The sequence below is a fragment of the Sorex fumeus genome, unplaced genomic scaffold (assembly GCF_029834395.1).
Source record: "Sorex fumeus unplaced genomic scaffold, SorFum_2.1 ptg000009l, whole genome shotgun sequence".
Lineage (NCBI taxonomy): Eukaryota > Metazoa > Chordata > Mammalia > Eulipotyphla > Soricidae > Sorex > Sorex fumeus.
The window spans coordinates 18,189,014-18,200,863 of record NW_026606066.1 but is presented as its reverse complement, the minus strand read 5'-3'; the positions used below and the strand labels follow the sequence as shown (position 1 = coordinate 18,200,863).

Below are 11,850 nucleotides of genomic sequence, written 5' to 3'. Positions count from 1 at the left end.
ACCAGGACCAGAACTTCAACTGCGCTGTTAATTCTGTTCAATAAATAACAAAGAAATGCTCTAGAATAGATTATGTGATGGCATGCAGGGTTCAGAGATTATTTGATTTCTATAGTATCCATTGGGCAGAAAGTCTGCATTCCACTTATGTGGTGCATGAAGACTCAACTAGGAAAGGGCAGACAAATGAAATAATTGCTAGAAGCAGCAGTCTAACTTATTTGACTTATTGCTTCATACCACATGATCAGACCAGAGTTAGGTGAGCAAATATCAGAAAAAAAGTAGACAAAAATAAAACCATGAAATTATACGTGCTGCCCAATGCTTATTGTTTTATGAATGAAATGGATCGAGGAAGGTAAAGTAAGGAAAATTCGCTGAGAGTTCCCAGTTCACTTTCTAGTGGGCAAAGTAATCTCTGGTCAGTTACTAGAGATAAGAGGGGGCACTTCACACCTTTCCCTTGGTCTATGCTCATTATGCAACATATGTATATATGCCAGTGATTTAAAGCTAATTTCATAGTTCTAAGGAAGTTGATTTCTTTAAGTCGAAAAAAGTGACTGACTCATTGGAGATAGCATGTGTCATTAATGATTGAACACTCAGAAAAAATTATACCAGACTTAACAATACCATAGGGCATAATGAACAGCATCTAGCACCAGCAAATCCAGTATTGTCTGCTTGTTATTCCCTCTGGGCTTGATTTTATTGGATATTTTCTTGTCTTAAAAATAAACTGAAAGTGGTCTTTGGGATGAACAAACATTGTAGAGAAGTAGACAATCTGTGAGATATTATAAAGGAGGACTGAGATAATAACAGTAGTTTCCATGCAAACTTTGAAGAAGTCATGCATCACCCTTAAAATGGTATTATCCCAGTTAAGACCTAGTACATTGAACTAAAAATACCAACTTTTTTCTTTAACCAAAGGATGCTTCAAGATACCTAACACACTAAGATGCAATGTGAGACTTCAACATATTTTTATATATATGTAGCACTGTAGCACTGTCCTTCCATTGTTTATAAATTTGCTGGAGCGGGCCCAGTAATGTCTCCATTGCAAGACTTGTTACTGTGTTTGGCATATCGAATAGTTCACAAGGAGCTTGCCAGGCTTTGTTGTTTGGGTGAGATATTCTCGGTAGCTTGCCAGGTTCTCCATGGGAGACAGAGGAATTGAACCCGGCTCGGCCATGTATATAGAAATATATACATGTATTAAAGTGTGGATAATCTTTTATTCCTTGGAACATCATGGGGGCTGGTACAGAATATTCCATGAAAACCACTGACCAATCAAGCTCATTCGGCTATAAAAGCATGGAAACAAAACTTGTCCCTGAAAGGATCTAATGATCTTCAGAGAGACTACTATTCCAATTCCACATCCTTACTTCTGAAGTTTCACTGGCATAAAATAATATTGTGGAACCCTCTATAACATAGATTCCAATGAGAAGGAGACACAATAATTCTTATGAATATGTCTCTGCTCACCAAATTTATATGTTTTGAAGTAAGCATAAAAGAAATTTTTAGTTGAACTTTTTGAAGAAGAAAAATGTTTTACCCACACATTAAAAAATTATCCATAGGCTATAGTTAGTAATTTTAGTACTTGTTAATTAAGAATCATCCAATCTTACAATTTTAGAACAGAGTACCAAGCACAGAAGGTTTAAAACACAGGAGTGGGATTTCTCTGCTAGGACTAATTTAATAGTAATTGTGGTTTCAGCAGCACAGCTCAGGTTTTCTGGCATGTGCCAATAATTTCAGGTGTCTTTCCTGGTTCTTCATTCTACCACTATGATTATTCTTTTGCCCTCAGCCTTAAGCTATGATTTCTGTCTAATCAGAAACAGTAAACAGTGTTCTATTTGTAAAGAGCATCATGTTTACTATGTTAATAGCTATTTAGGTCAACTAGTTGAAAATTGTGTATTTTGTATAACTTAAGGTATATGGAAGATTATAATAATGTTAAGTCATACTTTCATTCAAAGTAGCTTTTGGGGGGGGGGAGATAGAAAGTTAGTTCACAGTTCGAAGGTTGCTAACATAACTGCTCCTTGAGTAGTACCATGGAATCCATGAAATTCATGGAAATAGATCTGTGCACAGCATATATTTTAAGCAGAAAAAAATTACATATTCCTTAGCAGTCATGAACAGCTGTGCTTTCTGAATACATTTTACAAGCACAGGAACAATTATAGCTGTCCATGAGTAGGAAATCTTTCAATGTTTCACTGCTAAGAAGGATGAAAACCCAATCTCTGTGAATGATAAGCACTGTGATGTGATTTCTACCTTCCCAGGTCTACTTTCATTCCCCTTGCCACATGACATTATCTTATTTCTTATTATATACTACCAACCATAACATACATTTTCATATCTCTGTTGGCTCCTTCACATTGTTATCATCAGTCTTAATCATTTTGGTTTCCAACATGATAATTTAGTAAACTTGTAAATCTAAGAGCCTGTGCAGAGCTTGGAAACATTCTAAACTAATTCATTATTCTCTTCTCCATTATTTTAAATTAAGTATTACAGTTCACTCTGCCAGGCAAATTAACTATTATAACCTTATAACATTGCCATAAGAATCAGTAAATTTTTTTTAAATGCTTGAGAGGGCATTTTTTTTTTGCTTTTTTGGGTCACACCCAGCGATGCAAAGGGGTTACTCCTTGTTTATGCACTCAGGAATTACTCCTGGCCATGCTTGGGGGACTATATGGGATGCTGGGAATCAAACCCGGGTCGGCCGCACGCAAGGCAAATGCCCTACCCGCTGTGCTATCACTCCAGCCCCGTGAGGGCATTTTTAAGAATAAACTTTTTAGCTGGAGTGATTGTATGATGTATAGGGTGCTTGCTTTGCATGTGGATAATCAAGATTTGATTCCTGATACTCCATATGTTTCCAAAAGCCCACCAGAAGTGATTCCTGAGTGCAGAGCCAGGTGTAAGATCTGAGCACTATAGGATGTGACAAAACAAAAGAATAAACTGCTACAGAATTATTTTGAAATTATCAAAGTAAAATGTGCTAAATTATACTCCCAAGAGAACCTATAAGCTTGTTTTTCTCCCTCAACATTGCTGTAAATTACAATCAGACTGTAATATCATATTTATTTAATTTTGTCATTGTGGCTTCTCTGTCTCTGGAAATACAAAGGGCAGACTGTTAATCAGGAGATTCCCAGCTGGAATGAAATAGACAGTGTGGGTGCTGAACAAAATGTTATAAACACTTTGGGCAGAAGCACAAGATTAGAGAAATATTTTCCTCTAGCAAATAGCTTCTGGGCTCTCCTCCACCTCTTTTGCACCTCTAGATGTTTTGTTATGTCACATGGGCTGAAGAGCTAGAACAAAATATTCAAACCTGTCCTGTCTCTTCAAATAGAGGCAATCTAAAATGTCTTAACAGATCCAGATCACTTTGTTCATCCATTCAATTTGATAAAACAAAAATAAGCATTTATCAGCAAGCCCATTGCTAGGTACTAGTGATGCAGAAATAAACAAGGGAAAATTTATACTTCAAATCACTCACTTTCCTATCTATGAGAAGTAAAATGAAACCAAGATTAGCCTAGAGTAAGATATTTTTCATAATATAATCAAGTATAACATAACAGAAAACAGAGTTAACATCAGAGCTTGGAAGCAATGACAAAATTAAGAGATTTTTCCATGGAAAAACACACAAAATATTATACATACATGTATATGAAGCTTTCTACACACACAAAAACATAACCACCTCAATTACTTTGTATTTTTGCATTGACTGGGCTGGAGCGATAGCACAGCAGGTAGGGCGCTCGCCTTGCATGCAGCCAACATGGCTGAACCAAGTTCGATTCCTTCGCCCTTCTCAGAGAGCCCTGCAATCTACCAAGAGTATCCTGCCTGCACGGCAAAGCCTGGCAAGCTCCCCGTGATGTATTCGATATGCCAAACACAGCAACAAGTCTCACAATGTTACTGACCCGCTCGAGCAAATCAATGAACAAAGGGGAGGACCGTGACTGTGACTGCAGAATTTAGGGTGTATGAATTTGCCATTTGGTCAAACATAATCTAAATTCATCGAGATACTTTAATTACCAATTTAAACTTCACCCTCCTTTTTTTACTTACACTGGTCGATTTTCAAATAAACTTCATTTAAATGTAACCTGAAGTTACACTTAAACTATTTCCATGCATATTTATTTTATTACAAAGAAATTTCATAGTCAAATATTTTGTTTTTATGCCACTCATTTCCAAAATGAATTACTTAAAATCAAATCTAATTTAATTTTTATTTTCTAATTTTTAGTTTTATTTTTATAAAATTGCTTATAATATTTGATTACATTTAATGGTCAAACACCAATCCCACCACCATTTCACCTTCCTACCATCATATTTCCATCCCAAACACCAAACCCTGCCCCCAAGCAGAACCAAAATAATTTAGTTTGTATTGCTTATTATGGATAATCCACTAAATATTAGAAAAAAAGGTTTATTAGAGGAAAGTGTGAAGTTTGTTGTATATTATATATTAATATATAATGTATAAAATATTATATATCATTTATTATATTGTATGTATTCACTGTCACTGTCCTCCCATTGTTCATTTTCTCAAGCCAGCCCAGTAACGTCTGCATCATGAGACTTTGTTGTTACTGTGTTTGGCATATCGAATATGTCACGGGTAGCTTGCCAGTCACGGATAGCTTTCCAGGCTTTGCCGAGTGGGCGAGATACTCTAGGTAGCTTGCCGGGCTCTCCGAGAGGGGAGGAGGAATCAACTCAGGTCGGCCATGTTGGCTGCGTGCAAGGCAAATGACCTACCCGCTGTGCTATCACTCCAGCCCATTGTATAAATTATATATTTAAAATTATATATAATATAATTTTTATTTTTATATATACCCCTAATACTTTTACCTTAACATTTATGAAACTAAAGATCTTTCTATAACTTTGCCCCATGGAAGACTTACTCATGATGGCAGAGAGTAATAATAAGTTCTTCAAACATAGTCAGCAAGGCAGCTCTCAGAAGATATTAAAAAGTTAAAGACAGACTATGACAACATTAAATGCTGAGCACAAAACTATTTCTGAGCAGTTTTGTTCTTAAGAACAAACTAAGGAGTTATTAAGCTTCTTGAATATTTAAAGACATCTTAAAGTATCATTCTTTAGAATAGATTTTAAAAAATAACTTACCCCTGCTAAAATTCAATAACAAATGCAACAGTTCAAAATTGAAAAGATACCAGCTAATAAAATATTTCGAGCAAGGTTAGATAAAACTCAAGAACTGAATCACTCTAAAATATCTTTGAAGCTATAAGATACTCCTTTCACAGATGCTTTCATTTATGTTATTGGTGTATATGAGTTTGTCTGATGACAAATTTCATAATTGATATCTGGAAACATTAGAAAATATGGTAAAGTTTTTGTTTGCTTTTTTGCTTTTAAAAGAATCTAAAAACAGAATGAGAGCCAACAATCACAGTGTGTCTCTCCTAGGGTGAAGAGCTAATTTAATATTGCTCTTTAACAACATGTACAAGCAAATAGCTTTCATTCATGCTTTAATTAATCAGATTAATGTAAGCACTAGTTGGATGGAATGAATGTTTTTCTTTTTCATTCTTGTGTTATGATTTTCTTATTGGTATCTCAGCTCCATTTCAGATAGCTTAGAGGAATAATTTTGTTCATTCAAGCATGCTGGCAGAGCCAGTTCTAGCAAGAAATATTTCTGCATCTCAGACTATGGCTCAAAGGTATCTGTAGAGAAAATCCCATTTCCATCAATTCAGGCAAGAACATTTGTCCCAAAGAGATAAATCAATGAAGCAATATTTTCTATGGCCCAGACTAAATGTTCTGAGACTATTTTCTTATTTTATGCTTTTTTTTATGGCACAGCATCTCTCCCATTGCTTTTTTTTTTATAATTTATTTATTTATTGAATCACTGTGGGAAAAATTACAAAGCTTTCAGGTTTAGGTCTCAGTCATGCAAATATCAAACACATTTTCCTTTACCAATACTTATTTTTTACCACGAACCCCAATAAAACCCCACCTCCCACCCCTCCCAATGCCTGTGAGGCAGATGAATTCTAGTTAACACTCTATCTACTTTGACTAGATTCATTGTTTCGATAAAATATGCACCATTATTATTTAGAGTTTAAACCCCCCCCCCCCCCCCCAATCAGACATGCTGAAAAAGCGTTGTGAAATGATTTGCTTTCTACAGCTGGGTTCACGGATTAAATGATTGTGGCCGCGCGGTTTTGGATTTCAGCTGTTTTACTTATTAAGCCTGGAAGTATTTCTACTAAAAGTCAGATAATTAAGAGATTGGTTTCTGTGCTCTGGAGTCGTGGCTGTGCCGGAGAGCCACTCGTGGGGGGAAACTGGTGACCTCAGTAGGGCATGAAGGACGGGCCGGAACACCCCCCTTCCCATGAGGTTTTAGTCGCCCCCAGATCCCCAACTCATACCTGCTGTCCACAAGGCTCCCATACGGCCACCATCTTTCTTTCCAGCCCTCATTGCTTTTAATATCTTCTTAAGTCTGCTGAAGAGTGTACTCCTAGGAATTGTCTTCACTACCTGACTTTCTTCTCCAAATGATATTTTCACTTTTGCATTTCTTATGGCACTTAGGATATGTATACTGACATTGCTTTGATGTGAACTTATCCTGGTAAAGACAATCCTTGAGTGAAATACTAGTTCAAATATTTACTAGTTCTATAACTCTCCATACCATATTTAACCTTCCTATATAATTTAACTAACCTGTGATGCTTATTTGAAGCTATCCTGTAGTATTAAGAAAAATTAGTGTGCCTATATCACAGATATTGAAGAAGATTTTATGCTATATATTTTTGTTATATCTATAATAATACCGAGACTATGATTAAGCATATTTTTATTGACTTTTCCTCTGCCACCTTATACCTAGATATTTAGGACTTAGGGGCATTTTTTCTATTTTTCTCAATTTGCACTTAATGCTTTCAACTTATAGCTGGATCTAAATTCTGGAACCTAGTAATCTACCATGTATGCCACAAAAATCTGACGCTGGCCTAATTGGATAGTATAGGAAGGAAGGCACTTGCTTTTCACAGCTGACTTGGGTTTGATTCTCAGCACCACATATAGTCTGAGCTATACCAGGAGTGAGTGCTGAACAGAGATCCAGAGACGCAGGAGTAAGTCTTACACATGACCAGGCATAGCCCCAAAACAAAAATAGAAACAAAAAGTCTAACATTGGCTATGGATAGAACCTCTTGAGTTGGCTACCAAAGACTCTGGATTCAGATGAGAAAATTATTGCTTTGCTTTTTAAACTGAAACTTCTAAGTCATGAACGATGAAAGATGAAGTTGGCATCTAGGGATAAGAGAATGTACATATCACATCAAGTTTATTGCATAAAAAGCTATGCTTCCAAATATCTCAATATACATGGAATATAGGTTAAACCTTATCCCAAAATTATGATTACGGTTAAATAAAAAACTTAACCCTTGAATATAAAATTCATTTTCATAAAATTATATCAGAAATTAAAAGTTTGGACTAGTTAAGATAAATCTCAATCTCTAACATAAGACATAATATACATAAATTTCATAGGTAAAAATATAGCATAGACATAAACAAATCTCAAACTCTAATATAGACAATTCTCTGTATACTGCTTTTGTATTTTTGTAAAACAAATCTAATTTAATAAATTGGCCAAGGGAACACTATGATTATAATGACAAAGGGGAAACATCATAAAGTGGCAATTTGTACATATAAGTTTTTATTTTTCATAGTTGAGGCAATATATAGGAAGATATTATCTAAAACTAAAAGTGCTTATGTGGAAATCTTTTCAAAACATTTTCTGAATTTGGGACAAAGAGGGTAGTTGCTCAATTTGGTGCATATCAATTTAATATATATATATGTATATACTATTGGTCTGGCATATCAAATACTCTTGGTAGCTTGCCAGGCTCTCCGAGAGGGGCAGAGGAATCGAACTCGGGTCAGCCATGTTGGGTGCGTGCAAGGCAAACGCCCTACCCGCTGTGCTATCGCTCCAGCTGCCAGACACAGTAACAACAAAGTCTCCAATGGAGACGTTACTGGGCCCGCTTGAGCAAATCGATGATCAACGGGAGGGCCTTTACCTTTATACTATTGGAAGGATGTAATCTTTCAAAAAACCATTTCCAAATAGTACTTTTAGTGGCTTTTAGATATCATTAGATGTTTTCTCTTGTGTCACCATCCTCTTTTGGGATTTATCAGTGGGAAAAAATCTGAAGTGAACATTTGTTGTCCTTGACACTAGGCACACATGTCCTCATCTTCATATGCTCACATTCCAATTTTCCTCTCAAGATTTTTCTAACCAAAATTTCTCCAGAAACACATAAGTTCCTGGTGTGGATACAGGCATTAGCATAAAACTTGGTCAAGCCCCTGTATCCCTTGACAATCAAGCCTGGTTCAAGATTGTATATGAATTTCAAATAGTTTAATGGATTAAAGCATCAAAGCTTTGAAAGTGTTTGAAAAGGGGGTAATGATTCAACTGGAGTAGAGTTGTAAGAATATAAACATAGGCTTCAAAAGATTATCTTGGCCAAAGAGTAAAGCCAACAATGAGGAAAGTAAAGGGGACAGCAGGAAAAGAAATTGGAATCATTTGATTTCATTTGTCTATCTGAATCAGGCATGCCTGAAGCTATACTATCTTTCAGACTTAATTCTGTGGGAAAATAAACGATTTTTTTGACTGAGCCAATTATGAATGGGTATTCCATTACTTGAATCAAATGACTGCAGCTGATTTTTACATGACCAGATCCAAAATATTTGTTTATTGATAGACAAAAGAAAACTAAGTAGTTTTTTTCATTACCAAGTAAGCCATCACATAAGAATAAACAATAAATTGAGGCTATTTAGTAAATATTCTTTTTCTCTAAGTCATATGGATTATTACTGGCGATTGCTCTAACTGTAAAATGCAAAAATGAAATAGCGCTATATTAAAGAAACCTTTTAATTTGCAAGTGCTCAAGGAAAACATTAGCAGATATGTAATAGCTTTTAGAAAGCAATAGTAGTCCTACCACTTGAAATTCTTATACTTAATTTGAAATATCATTATATTTGCTCTTAACCAATGCTAGACTTTACTTTTGCTAATACTTAAGACACAGTGTGTGATTTAAGATACTAACGATGCCTTTTTTATTGCCTACATTGGACCTCCATATTTAAAAGGTCATGAAGATTATGCATTAGATAAAATGCATTATATAATACAATGGTTTCAATTTGTGGAAAAGACATGGCACACAATTTTTCTTTGCTACCTATTTCCCTTAGTTTTATGTCCTTTCCCTTAGTTTTAGTTTTAAGAACGGAATCTTTCCATGCTTTCTTTTTACCATCTAGTTTTCTGTTTTGTGGTGGAACACAGAGTTATAGGATTGACACTCTTGAAAGTAATTTAAATATTCTTCTGTAGTAAGTGTGTGTCTATAATAAAGAATATGTTACTAATAAAAATAATCAAATAGAGTTTCATTTTTGGTCTGATCTTTTCTGATGGGCTATAAAGGCAATTAAGAAGTTATTTAGTGTTTAGTTTACTTATGTAAGAATCTGAAGACTGGAGTTATATTTTAGGAGAGAGAGCATTAATTTGTGATTAAGGATGTTTCTTACTCACCAAGTTTCTACTTGTTATTCAGGGCTCTTTACCAATTAGTTGTTAACTGTTAGTACTGATTTTAAAAAATAAAGGCTAATAGTTTAATTCCTATTTTTTGTTAAGGTTATAAATAAGATCTTGTAAATTTGTATGACAAAATTTTAATTAGTAAAGAAAACATGTTCATGCCACTTTATATAATGCAGTTATTTTTATATAATATTGTTTTTCAGTGATGATATAAACAGTATTAGTTCAATTAGTAAACAAGGGCATGTGTCAAACAAAAGATATCTGCAAGAATAAATTGTTGGATTGCATGATGAATTTTACTAGTAGAAAATTAAGTCAGAGACCTGACTTTGTTCAATACCAAATACCACATGGGATCCCAAGCCCAGTCAGGGGCCCTGGAAACTCCTGAGCCTCATCCGAGCTGCCTGGATAATCTCCAACACATCAGCACCTGACCTGCACTGCATCTTCAGACTCACAGAAAAATTACTGGTTCAGTTGATGATGGGGCTTTTTCAAACCAGTTGAGCACATTTGGGAGATTCCAAGAAAACATTCAATAGATTTTAGGGACAGTAGAGAATAAAATGAATAGGTGGAATTTACTCATATATAGCATTATTTGATGATGTATTTGGAGAGAATATGAGTGTTGGTTAAAAAGAATTTGTGAACCTCCAAATTTCATTGCAGCCATTGCTGCAACTGCAATGACACAGTGAAGAGGCAGAATCAGCAATAGTCTCTGCCCCAACAGATTCCAATGCCAGAGCAGGATAAGTCTGGAGATAAGGAAGATGGAAGTCCCACTGGGCAACCCAGTCTTCTGGGCCCACCCCGCATTGCCAATGGAAAGCCTGGCAACTCCAAGTCAGCTCTTCACAGAGGTCCTCCAGAATCAAGACCAGTGAATCCAGCACTTCTGAGTCTCCCCCTTCCTCCCTGGAACAGAGACCCAGTTTGTGGGGGACTTAGGTCTCGTGTCTGGTCCATATTGTTATGGCTGACGGGTAGGTTAATGCTCAACCTCCTTTTCTTAGACCAGGCCCTGGGAGTCGTTTCTGGGGTGACTCTCACAAAGAGCAGGAAACCCCTCAAAGTTTCAAAAGCTGGTTTCTTATCAAAAATTCCTGCCTACCCAATGATAGAACCCAAGTTACAGAAAACAAATCTGTCCGCCCTGTCTACCGACAGTTTGCCACACAGGGTCATAGAAGATACAAGATTTTATGTCCCTCTACCACATAGGCATTGATGGAGCGTCTCTTTGAGACTGCCTTCCCATGCAGTCTGGAATGAGCACTCTTTGATCTGGCAGCCATATATTTACCTGTGATGGTTATTGTAAGGGCTGGAGCGATAGCACAGTGGTAGGGTGTTTGCCTTGCATGCAGCCAGCCTGGCTGAGCCGGGTTCAATTCCTCTGCCCCTCTCCGAGAGTCCGGCAAGCTACCAAGATTATCTATCTGGCCCGTGGCAAAGCCTGGCAAGCTACCCATGACATATTCAATATACCAAACACAGTAACAATGTGTTGAATATATAATATATATTATCAATATGCAAAACACAGTAAAAACAAGTCTCAAAAATGGAGACGTTACTGGGCCCTCTTGAGCAAATCGATGAACAATGGGAGGACAGGTTTTTGTAAAGCTGTTTCACCCAACACCCTCAGTCAGTGATATTCACCCCTATTCAGAATTTGTTTATATCACTAATACATTGTTCTTTTGATTTATCATCCAGAGACTTGCCACTGAAACCCATCTTTGTTCCCTTTGACTACCTCCTACATCTTCTTCCTCAGTTGCCAGATGACTGCTGAACAGTTAACCTTTTAGGTGCTGTTTTCTGTGCATCTGTCCACCAGTCCTCAGTAGCACAATCTATTTCTGTAAGCCCTTGAGCAGTTTTCTAAGATTCCTTCATTGATCTGCTTGTCAAGCTTGTGAAGGCCTATTTATGTGACACTCTCAAGCCCAAATGCTATCAGCTGCTCTGTGGTGTTCATAAGTAGTTTTGTCTGG

General features: G+C 36.3%; 1 pseudogene; it reads left to right on the top strand.

Moving 5' to 3' along the window:
• The first annotated feature begins 302 nt into the window (after positions 1-302).
• On the top strand, positions 303-11,068 carry LOC130019799 (proline-rich protein 3-like; annotated as a pseudogene).
• The last annotated feature ends 782 nt before the right edge of the window (positions 11,069-11,850 follow it).